The 12,048-nt window shown below is 39.9% G+C and overlaps 1 protein-coding gene across 1 annotated transcript in view; it reads right to left on the bottom strand.

The window, feature by feature from the left end:
* The window catches only part of fbxl16 (F-box and leucine-rich repeat protein 16), a 40,059-nt gene extending 28,294 nt beyond the window's left edge, over positions 1-11,765 (bottom strand). The window contains exon 1 of the mRNA XM_063902980.1: positions 11,325-11,765. The gene's annotated coding sequence lies outside the window, so the exon portion shown is untranslated. The remainder of the gene's footprint in view (positions 1-11,324) is intronic.
* Positions 11,766-12,048: the final 283 nt, after the last annotated feature.

Raw genomic sequence — 12,048 nt, 5'->3', positions numbered from 1 at the left:
CTCTGAGAACACTTTAATGATCAATCATTATAAAACATATCAGAGATATTATTCTGAAATGGACCAATCAAACAATGACTACTTTTACTGTCGCTACTTTAAGTACATTTAGATGAGAGTACTTTCTACTTTCACTGGAGGAACATTTAGAATACTTTTACTGTAACAGAGTATTCCTACACTCTGGTACTTCTACTTTACTCAAGTACAAGATCTGAGTACTTCTACTTTTACTCAAGTACAAGACCTGAGTACTTCTCCCACCTCTGGCTGTCTCATTTTTATGGTTGTCACTTTCACACACTGTTGAGTTCAGGATTCAAAGAAACTAAAGATGTGGAGTCAGGGATCAACCCAACAACCCCCTAAAAAGAACTCCCTGAACCAAACACCAAAGGCTGGATTTTGTGTTTAGCACATTCACTTAAGGTCTGTACATTTGTTAAGGCCTCTCTTTTCTCTTGGCCCTGACTCAAATGGATTGAACTCATCCTAATGGTTCATGTTGATTTTGTCAGACAACAGTGTGATAATAAAAAAGATGATGAGTTTATCACAGCTAGGGGATGTCTACTGGTTGTTGTGACAATTGACAACGTATTTGCTTTAACATTATGGAGGAAATGATCAACACATGTAATGGCTGTAGAGCTAATGACTGCTTCTGAGTTAGCGATTGCCCGGGAAAAATAACAATAGCACCTGAGTCATGCCTTTACTTCTGAAAGTAACAAAATAATAACACTGAGGATACGTAGTCTGATCAAAAAGGGACAGATCTGTCTTCCCACTGCGTGGCACTGAACAACATTCTTTACATTCTACCTTTCAAAATAAAAGCCTGAGACATATACACCAAGTCACTAGCTACCAGAGAGCATTTCACTATGAAGAAACTCAACAGTAAAGCTTACAGAAGCTACCCCAAAGTAGTGAAAACAACTGGAGTATTGTGAAGTGTGCGACAATAGCTCTGTTGAGGGAGGGGCACAGAAAGCAAAGAGGCAGTGATATTCCTTCTAATAAGCTTTCCCAGTAACCACCGGCACCTTTCTACTCATTAATACTTCTGTGTGTTTTACTTAGCATTAATCCCAGCACCAAGATCAGGGTTTCCAGTTCTTTGGAATTCTTACGGTATATTTATCGGTATAACAATCTTTTGGTTCATATGAAAATCAGCAGACGGAAAATGTTTTATCTTATGTCTCAGTTTTTCCTGGAAGCAAATTGCAGTTTTCTAGTCTTGTTGGTAGCTGTCTGCACTGAACAAACTGAAACGTCGACTTTAATTCAATGTATTGTGTCAAAAAAATCCACATTCCTGTATTAGAATGGTTGAATATTAAGTTGAACCTAATATTTTATTAGGTTTTATTTAAACTAAATATTATTGCTTCTAACTAACCTAATACAGTCATGTGACATCTGTTGACATAATATCTTATTTAGAGTCAACGTTTCAGCTTTTTAAGTGTGTTTAACATGTAGTATTAAGGAGATGTAATCAAAGTATTTCTCTGACAACAGAAACAGAAAAATATCTAAATGAAATCGTAAACGTGTCTGTAAGAAATCCCTGAGCCAAGATAAAAAACGCTGTCCCTGGACAAAGTAACAGCTGCATCTATCTCTACACACTCTCAGTCGGCTGGGCAGTGATCTCAACTTTCTGACATCTCTAATTTTCTCTGTGAGCACACATGTTGTAGATGAACCTGTATTTATCCAGATTCTGTCGGAAGATATTGTAATACTGTGCTTTTGTCGCCCAACTTATAAAAGGACAAAGAAGAAAATATTGTATGTGTTGTTCCAAGATTTCAGTGAACAAACGTCGCTACGAACCCCAACCCCAAGTCGTTTGACATGAAAACAGTGTTTCACGGTCTCTATTTGCATGAAGTTAAGAGTTATAAACCTCCTGTCTACATCGAAACGAATAGCTGACAACACTTGGAAATTAAAAGATTTAGAAGTGGAAAAAAACATTTTATCACTCCAGTTGTTTTCAGAAATAGCTTTTGTTGAAAGAGAAAGAGAAAAATGTATGCGCAGTTAGCCATGTTAGATTCCAGTTTTAAAGGGAGAGCAGAGAACCAGGGACCAATTAGGTCCCATCCGCGATAGAGTATGTCACAAATGGAAATTGGTCACTTTCAAGGGGTCAACTGAGTGGACCTTATGGACATGCACTGTATTGCGCCTTTTCCACCAAACCGGATCCGGTTCAAGATCCGATCTTTTGCTTTTCTGGCACTTTTCTGGTTCTAGCCTGTAGCACCCCTTGTGTTTCCACCGCTCAGAGGCCGAGTGGAGTTTAAGTGGAGCTGCGTCATCATTTGCGTCATGACGTAACCGTTTACTTGCCCTCTTATGACTGATTCATAGTCACTGTCTGACTGTCACACAAGCAGCTGATGCAAACCCCTCCTCCCAATAAGTGACTGTGTTTCAGTCTGAACTGACGCTGTTTGGTATCACAAAGCTGTTATGAAAGTGTCTCTGGCATTGGACAGGTGATGTTAGCATAGCAAGCAAGGCTACTCTCACTATCTTGACCACTCTGCTATCCTTTTGTGGCAGAAGCCGTTTTCTACAGGCATATTTTACCGGCGTAGTTTTCGTTATGATTTTACTTCTGATGGCAACATGTGTAGCCCATATATTGATTCCATCCGATAGCTGCAATAATACATAACAGGAGAACGTCTGCCTGCTCTTCCCAATGATCAATAACAGTGAACGGATGGTGATTAAAGTCAGGTCAAATAAACAACACTGAGCCTGGTTACTGTTGCCTGACTTAATAAAGTGTGTGTTTTATAAGTGTGTGGTGGCGTTGTAGTCACTTTGCTCAGCGATACTGCTTGTTACAACTTGTACTCGCTGTACTCGCCATGAACTGTTATTGCTCAGGTGAACCCCCCCCCCTCGAAGTAAGCATGACGTATTGGTTCGTATTGGATCTTGCCGGGCAGCCGAGTGGGCCAGAAAGATCTGGTTTTTCAGCACTTAAAGCCGGCGCTGCTGTGGTGGAAACACGAAAGAACCAGATCTTTATCTGCTCCAGCTCCGGGTTGTCGAAAAAACAGCATAAGACTCTCATCTTTTGTTAGCCAACAGAGGTTACATGTGGCCTTTGGGGCTCAGATGGTTTAGGGCCAAAAGGGCAGTTGCCTGCTTTGCCAGAATGGTAATCTGTCCTGACAACCGCTGAGGCAGTTTCGCCTCAGTGCTCATAATGCATAATGATTAGATTAAGATTTGTGCCTTTTGTAATGAATATAACAGAACAAGGATGATGAAAACCATTGTTACCCAATGAAGAAATATGTCAAAACTATTCTACTTCAAACACTGACCGACCATAGGATTGTTTTTATTCAAAAAAATGTTAAAGACACGTAATACAGTAGGTGGAGATCAGTCATTGTGCTGTTTTATCCTTCTTTGTATCTTCACATGGTGAGATCACAGTGTTGTTATGCTGTTGTGGCTGCCTGGCCTTCATCTGCGTCAATAAAGACTGTAATATAACTCAGCCCTCAATAACAGGCCACAAAGGGGCATGTTTGTAAGATGACAATGTAATATGTGTAAAACTGGAATATATGTGGCATTGACAGGAGATAAAGAAAGGCTTGAGCTAAAATGATGCAACCCAACACCTTGTGTAGGCACAAAGCTGTCAGTGTCAATCACACAGGGGAATACATGCAGTGTTATATTAACAATCAACTGCACAGGTTCAGAAAGAATTCAAGCATATGTGTATTGTGTAACAGCCTACCAAACACAATAAAGAAATGAATAATGCTAAATAAAGTGATGTCTAATGTTAGCTACGCATGCAAACATTACACAGGACGCCTCAGAGACAGGGTCTTGCAACTTGTAATAATCAGGGGAAGGTTTCAGCTGCTGATATTTTTACAGAAACATTATGAAGTGATTGCATTGCATGATACATGATTGTGAATACATATAACAACTTGATAATTAGTGCTAGCCCTTTTCCCTCCACCTGCTCCCTCCTCCTGCCACACTGGAGGGGCGGAGCTAGCTAGTCTATAAAGTCAACCAGCTCACCTGTGGCAGACCCCCTCCCCCACGAAAAAAGAAGCTGGCTGGCCTCATGCAACTCTGGTGAACCAACTGTTTGTTTGAGTAAATAATCAGTGACTTTTCCTTTCCTTTGTAGTGTATTTTCATTACATTACATATTCTCATGTAAAAAGATAACTGCTTTGCTGGAATGTAATTTGAAGTATGAATATTATGTTTAAACTAAGATGTGTTGTGCTCCTACTAGATCAACCACACAACAATTAAGACAAACAAGAATCAACAAATTACAACAAAAACAATGATCTGGAACTCCATGTGTTCATCTTTAAACCCACTGTGTTGATTGTTAATCCTTGATCCAATCACCCTCAACACCCTTCATGGTCCTTGGAACCGGAGGACTTTTATTCAATGGATAGAGCACCACCAAGAAAACTCCTCCAGTTCCAAGGACCATGCAGAATATTAAGGGTGACGGCTGCCTTCCCTATATGTATCACTCATATGTTTACACACTGGCATTTCACTACGCTTAGGCACCTTATGGATGTGCTACTAGCCAAGTCAGACAAGTTATATTTCATGTTTATTCTGAATCTGCACTTAGACTACTGTAACTGCTCCCAGACTACACATTCCTAACCCAAATGATATCAGCCCAGTACAAATCACTGGTTGGTGGGAATGTAACATGGATGTGTGCACTGAAGTTGTCATATCGCTAGCATTTGTGTGGTAGTTGTTCCGCTATAACAGTTAGAAAAATATTTGAATAGCATAATTTAGCTTTAGGAAGTCGCAGCACCTCTTTCCATTCCATCAGCGTTGCATGTCGAGGTTTGCTATGAAAAGAAACATTCTTGAGATCTTATGGATCTCATGGTGAAATATGGCAGGAAAACTACAGACAGAATGGCCATGGCTTAAGTCATATAGTTGGCTACTTAATGAAGTCACCTGAACAGTTCTGACAGCTTTTGGGATGCATTTTGACTGTTGTCACATTAAGAGCTGAAATAGTCTAAACTAACTTTATTATTTAAATGATTCTTCTTTTAATTGGATTGAATTTATAAAGTACATAGAGGCCACAAAGGACAACACATTACCAGCTATACCATGAATTCAACAAACTGTGAATAAAAAGTGTGACACTCTTACATAGCTCAGGTCTTCAACAACCTTATGTAGAAAAAAAACAAACAGCAATTGATTTTTAGCATGTTGGACATTGTTAAAAAGAAACAGTTTGAGCTAAACCAAGGAGAAGAAAGATTAATGACATGGAATTAATGACAGGTCGTAATATGGTCTTGCTAAACACACTGAGTACAGAAAGCTTTTGAACAGCACTTTATTATATTTAGGCTATTAGAGCCATGTCCCAAATGGCAATATACCTAATGGAGAAATCAGTGACCTGCTAATTCAAATTGTACAAAGAGGAAACCCATTTCTTGTTGCTGTGTGTTGTTTACTAGCAATGAAATGAAAGATTGGAAGATGTTATTGCCACCTGGAATTTTGGTGTATGTGTGTTGTGCTTATGTGTGGGAATAAGAGTACAGAGTAAGATCACAGGTGAATCTACTAAAATGAAAGTATTCCAGTAAAATCAATTGCACCATCTGTTCTACACCAAAAGGTATTTCTAAGGTCTGCCTCCTATGGTCGGGACCTTTGGACAGCTTTATCCAACCCAACATTACAGGTGTCCTCCAGACCACGATCTGTCAAGATGCGGATAAGATATGATAAAATCTTAACCATCCTGGACTAAAATTCCATTATCAAACAACACGAATAATCAAAATACAAGTATAAATATAAATAAGGCTAAGTGATACACAAGTATGCGGCCCTAAATGTCTGAATTTTGAAAGTGAACCATGATTTGGACAGCATTTTACGAACCTTTAGACCAATTTACCAATTTTGGCAAGCTGTTGTCATGTATGTGAACAGCCGGTGTCTTAGATCTTTTTAGGGAACAGCTCAGTGCTTATTGTGTGTAGCGGGTGTGTGGTAGGGCAACGCAGAGGTGAATGATGATGGCATTCTCAGCAGAGATTAAATGAATGCTAAAAAAATTAAGTTTGGTTGTAAATATGCAGAGTAGGAACCAGATTATTCTGAATAAACAATGTGTCTCCTCAGGGTCCAAGTTAAGTTCTGGGGGAACTATACATGGGCTACACGAGGATGGGAGAGCAGGTCTACAAACCAAAGTATAAAGAGACGCCGCTTATGTAAGTTATGACAACAGGGAGTAGATGGCAGGTATAGTTCTATAATGCATTATATTATCTTTATTGCAGTATTCAAACTATGAAATTTCCTGCCTTTCCTTGCCTAGATTGAACCTTAAATAAAAGGGTTTTTTTAAACTCTCCCCTTCGGTGGTCTTATAGTTGGCGGCCATATACTGGGGTTTGATCCCCATGCGGTGGACTCAGGTCCCTTTGCCGCGCTTCTTCCACTCTGTCTCCCTATTTCTCAACTGCACTATATTAAAGGCACTGGTTGCCCCCAAAAAATGAAAAAATAAATAAATCTTCATTGGGTCCACCCTGCTCTACTTTCCATGACAGAAACAGGAGAAAGCATTAGGCTGAGACTCAGAGAATAATACTAACAGTCGCCACATCCTATACTTGGAAATAAGCAAGGCAGGCAGCTGTCCAGATTTAGAAATCTTACCACCATCTTGACTTCTGAGTGCTTTGAATGTAAAAGCTCAGCAATGCCAGAATGTCATTATTAAGTTGTATTATCAGGTGGTCGAAGAGTACAGCTGTCACAGAGCAGCAATACAGGAAGAGCGATACTAGAAATGCCAAGACTTGCATATGTCCCAGATGAAGACTTATTTAGGAATAACTAATTATGTATTACTGACAATGGATCATGAAATCGTGCTGCAATTGTGATGCCCCAAATGCTTACATGTGTGACATTGGATTTGGTTTTACTGTGAATACATATTACAGGGAGGATGTACCAACGTGTGAAATCGCCGAGTCGTAGTAAGAGCCGTGCTACAGATGCATGGTGGGGGAAAAAAGTGAGACAACTTTTAGGATGCAGTCAAACTGTCAATTTTGCTTATGAATGTTTCTTACGGATTGTAATGACACAGAAGTATGGGTAAGTGGCAGCAATGACAAGAGCTGTTCGATTTATCTAGATGATAGGAGAGAAGCTTCCTTTATAATCTCATTTAGCTTAGGAAACACTGGACCTGCCTTTAGGAAAAGAAAAGAGACAACGCTGTCCCACTATGCCTTGCGGCCGCAACATTTACTGACGGGAGGATGACAAGAGGATGGCGGTGAGTGAGAGCAAACATTAAGTTTCACTTTTATTATTTTACTTGAAAAATATGTAGATCATGGGTATCCAAACTACGGCCCTATTGGCTCATTGGTCAATGTTTAATTGGCCTGCAGCAAATTCTAAACGTTCCCCAAGGAAACTTGTGCTGGTCTTATATTGTATGTCTCAAATATATATTTCTATACATAGGCAATTCAATTATCATAAATAATTTACCTAATTGATTTAGCTAACTTATAACTTATGAGGCAATATACCTCACCTGGCCCAGCCCTTCGTATGTTTTACTGTATGTGGCCCACAAATGTTATGTACACTGGCTCTAAATGCACTTACAGAAGGCTGCTATACAGAGAATTGTAGTTTCCCCACAGCAGACACACATCAATAACATCTGTTGGCACATCATGAATACGTCGCCTAGTGTAAGAGCAGTCAGATTCTCCTAGCATTTTTAGCATCTTTAGCATCTTCAGCATCACAGTCATCTTTTCCAAAGTCCTGATGAATTCTCATTTTTTCCTTACCCCTGTGACCTTTTTTGACTGAGATTAAGGAATATTGGTTTAGAAAAGACGTAGGACCTGATTTTGATGACAATTGGACTGCATCCTTAGTGCCATTGCTTCTCTCTGACGGTGTGATAGTGAAGCCACAGCATGGCTAATATAGAAGGAGCAGACCAACATGACCCACACCAAATCACATCAAATCAATCTGTCTGATGCTACTACTGATCATTCATGACAGACTGAGGCACTTTCTTCCTCAGCATGCTTATCTGTGTCAGCAAAGCAAGAAAATACCTCGTCATGAAGAATAATGCATTATGGGAGATGAGCAGTGTCAACTCAAGCAACCATTTCTGCTGCGTTCACTGTCTGCCCTGCTCTAACCTGTTAACCTACTAACAAGAAATCAACATGACACAGTATTGATTATCTACAACAGAAGGCGGATTCTGGTGATGTCAAAGGATCCCACAATAATCTACCTTTTCAGGCTTCAAAGTAACACATTTGTGTCATAAAAACCTGTGAACGGACCACGTATTAAAAACAACAATGGTGGCTCCTAAAGAGGGCAGAGTACAGGCTGCTGTAGCATCAGTTATATCAGAACTGGAAATTCTTTCTTAAAGAAGAGTGAATGCCACTGAAAATATGTGTTTGCTCGACTGGTTTAAAGCAAGTTCGATTTACCAAATGGCACATATGGTTAAAGGATCTGATAAGTTAAAATTAGCATAGTCATAGACGTGATGGATAGATGGTTCTTGCGATAACCTGCCACGTGTTTTTGAAAGTGCAAGCTCTTTTCCAAACCATTTCTACTGTTTGCTTCTCAGATGGTTCTGTGTAACTCACCATCTGGCAGGTTACAAAATAAAGGCTTATCTAAGGTTTTATATTCTGTGTTAATGTCACGACCCAAGTGGAAATAGATTAATAGATGGATAGATAGATATTATGAAACCCCTCCCACTCAGTACAATTCAAGGTTGTTTTTCTGGTATGTCATGTTCACATGAACAAACTCATTGTCAGTGTGCTAACTCAGATCTATACTGAGCATAGGCTTGGATCCTGTCATTGAGGATGTTTATAGACCTCAAGTCAGAGAGGAAGCTGATTCCTTGTAGACCCTGCTGCCAATACATTGCAGTTTCACTGGCAGACACAAGCCGCATTGACCCACCAGGTGTCTGTTCAGGCAAATTATAAAAAATAAATTATTTTACTCTGGATAATGTAAGAATATTGTCAGAGAAGCATGCCCAACGTCTGTTCCCCTCAGGTTAACACCGTTAGTTCTGTCACCACTGTAGCAGGTTCATGCGCCCCTGGTGCTGTAAGCACCGTTAGCTGCTAGCCACCATCCAACCAACTAAAACAAATGAAATGTTTTAAATTGTGAGCAATGACAACCAGAAATTGTGATGTTGGTCACAGTAAACTGACACCCTATTTCTTCCCTTGTAATGCTACGATGTGAACAACAAACCTGAATCGTCAGGAAGAAAGTTAATGTTATGCTGTTCATCTTCTCAAATGGACACCTTTCAGAAGCGGCCATGTTTATTTCATAGTCCAGAGTTCGTTGCCAAAGTTGATCAGGTTTTTATGCGTACATGTATGTTTGCAGCTGATTAGGATGTTGTTACCGTTGCTTTTTGGCGACATTGAATTACATTGGCTTTTGCCTAACCTGACAATTTGTGAGCCCATATCAAATTTGATACATATTAAAGGTAAAAGCTCGGCTAGTATAGAAAAAACAACGTTTCAGTTTTATGAAATGTTGGTATAAAGGTAATTAAATCGGTAAATTATATTCCAAATGTCCAAACTTTGATGGTCTGTCTTATAAAACAATATTCTATAGAACAAACTAACTTACCATATTTAGTGTTTTAGTATTTATACAATTTAATCCACAGTCCAATGTGCATAATCTAATAAGAAGTTTAACTATAAAGCTATTATATTAAAGTATAAAAAAGGTTAATTTTCAATGTAAAAATCTTTCTTCCAGTTTTGTTAATAAACCAATTATATTTCTATCAACATCCACTTCTCCAAAAAATATTTATACAAATGTATTTATCTCTAAACACAAAGATACTATTACTTCTGGTACTATTGTCAGTCTATCATTTCCCAGTTATCATGAAATTCCATAACATATCAAAAGCTCACAACAATGTTCAAAACATTTGTTATTTTTATTTAAAGTATCTTTTAATCTTCCATTGAATGTTACAATCTGACTGGTAAACTCAGACGTATAGGTTATTAAAAAAAATGTCAGTATAAGAAGGGTCTGAATCAGAATAGCATAATTCAGTTAATAGATGTATTAATATTGCTTTAATTATGTTTTAGTCTTCTTTTCCCTAGACATATTCTTCTCTATAAGTGCTTTTATCTCTTGTTCAGATAAGTTGTCTTTAATATATATATATATATATATATATATATATACCCTGACGACATCATTATGATTTCATAAGGGTCATCTCAGTTTGGACTTGGACACATTTATCACACAAGGCCTATAAACGTGCAAGCTTGGAAGTTGTGGGTATTTACAGAGCAGGGTCTAACTATAAACACAACCAAGATGCAGTATGGGTACACACCCCTGCCCCCACCAGGAGGGTCAGTCATCACAAACTTATGCTTTTCAACTAAACACTGTTCAAATGTGCAGGAAATCTACAGGGAGACCCAAAGCACGCTGAAAAAACTGGAATGTTGACTTGAATTAAATGTATTATGTCAAAGATGTCACATAACAGTATTACGTTAATTGAAAGAAATAATGTTAAGTCGAACCTACTATTTTCAACTAACCTAATACAGTCCTGTGAAATCTGTTGACATAATACAAATACATAAATATATAAAGTCAACGTTTCATTTCTTTTTCAGCACAGCTAAAAAATACTAAGATGATTTTCATATCCTTAAAGCATCAGGCTAACTGTAGTCTAATGTCATGGATCACATGTCATGGAGCACGGAGACTAAAAACAGCTGACAGAGCATCAGGGCCGCATCACAACCCCGGACACACCTGCACCAAAAAACAGACTCAACAATAAATACATCTGCACAAATGATCACGGAGCAGATTGCGTCACTGAGAGACGCTGACGTCATGGTGTTTGTTAATAATACGCAGCTCGATGCGGCTGATCGGCACTCAAAGGCCCCGGCATGCACACAAAGAGCCGGAACGACCAGCGCCTTCACCCGCACCACCATCACCATCACCACCCCTCTGCTGGCTGCTCTACAGGGTGGATGGTGATCCGTCACCCAACACCGTCCATCACAAGCACAGACACACTCTCTGCACCCAGGGACGCAGCCTCCTCCCCCGGCCTGCTTTTCCTCCGCAGCATCCCTTACCTCTCAGATGAAAATCCTCTCGGACATTAATCCATGATCAGCCCGGCTGTGATCGCTGCCTCTCGGTCACCTTCCTCCCGACGTTGCGACGCGGAGAGAACGAAATAAATAATGATCAGAGCCCTGCCCGTTGTGTCCTATCGGGAGGCGAGGGATGCGCCCACCCAGCCCGCAGACACGCGAAGCTTCCCCGGGTCCAGAATCCGAATCAGCCGCAGAGAGAAGCAACGCTCAGCATCCTCTGCAGAAAAACGCTGAAATCTAAGCGAAATATCCTCTGGTTTGTGTTTCCGATCGCCTGTTCCTCCTCCACAACACAGTGGCCCTCTCTTCCTCGTAATGTCTCCTCCACACACACGCAAACACACACACACGCGCAGAGCGGAGCAGCTCTGTCTCATTTAAAGAGATAGGACCGAGCAGCCTGTCTGTTCTTATGTAACCTGAGCAGCACACTCACACACTCTCTAACACACACACACACACACACACACACACACACACACACACACACACACACACACTGTGTATATATGGACCTGACTTACTTCACTTTAGCTGTGCGTGTGTGGGGGTTATAATGTAATATGCTGTATGGTGGAAGAAGTAAGGCACAAGTATGCTTTTTGGTGTTTTGTTTTGGTGTCAACAGAGCCGTCCAGCTTACCAATCAGAGCCGACTGGTTTCAGACAGAGGGTGAAAAGAGGTGCTGCAGCACAGGCA

The sequence above is a fragment of the Eleginops maclovinus genome, chromosome 16, assembly GCF_036324505.1.
Source record: "Eleginops maclovinus isolate JMC-PN-2008 ecotype Puerto Natales chromosome 16, JC_Emac_rtc_rv5, whole genome shotgun sequence".
Taxonomy (NCBI): Eukaryota; Metazoa; Chordata; class Actinopteri; order Perciformes; family Eleginopidae; genus Eleginops; species Eleginops maclovinus.
Note: the sequence above shows the minus strand (reverse complement) of the source record. Positions and strands in the feature narration are given on the sequence as shown.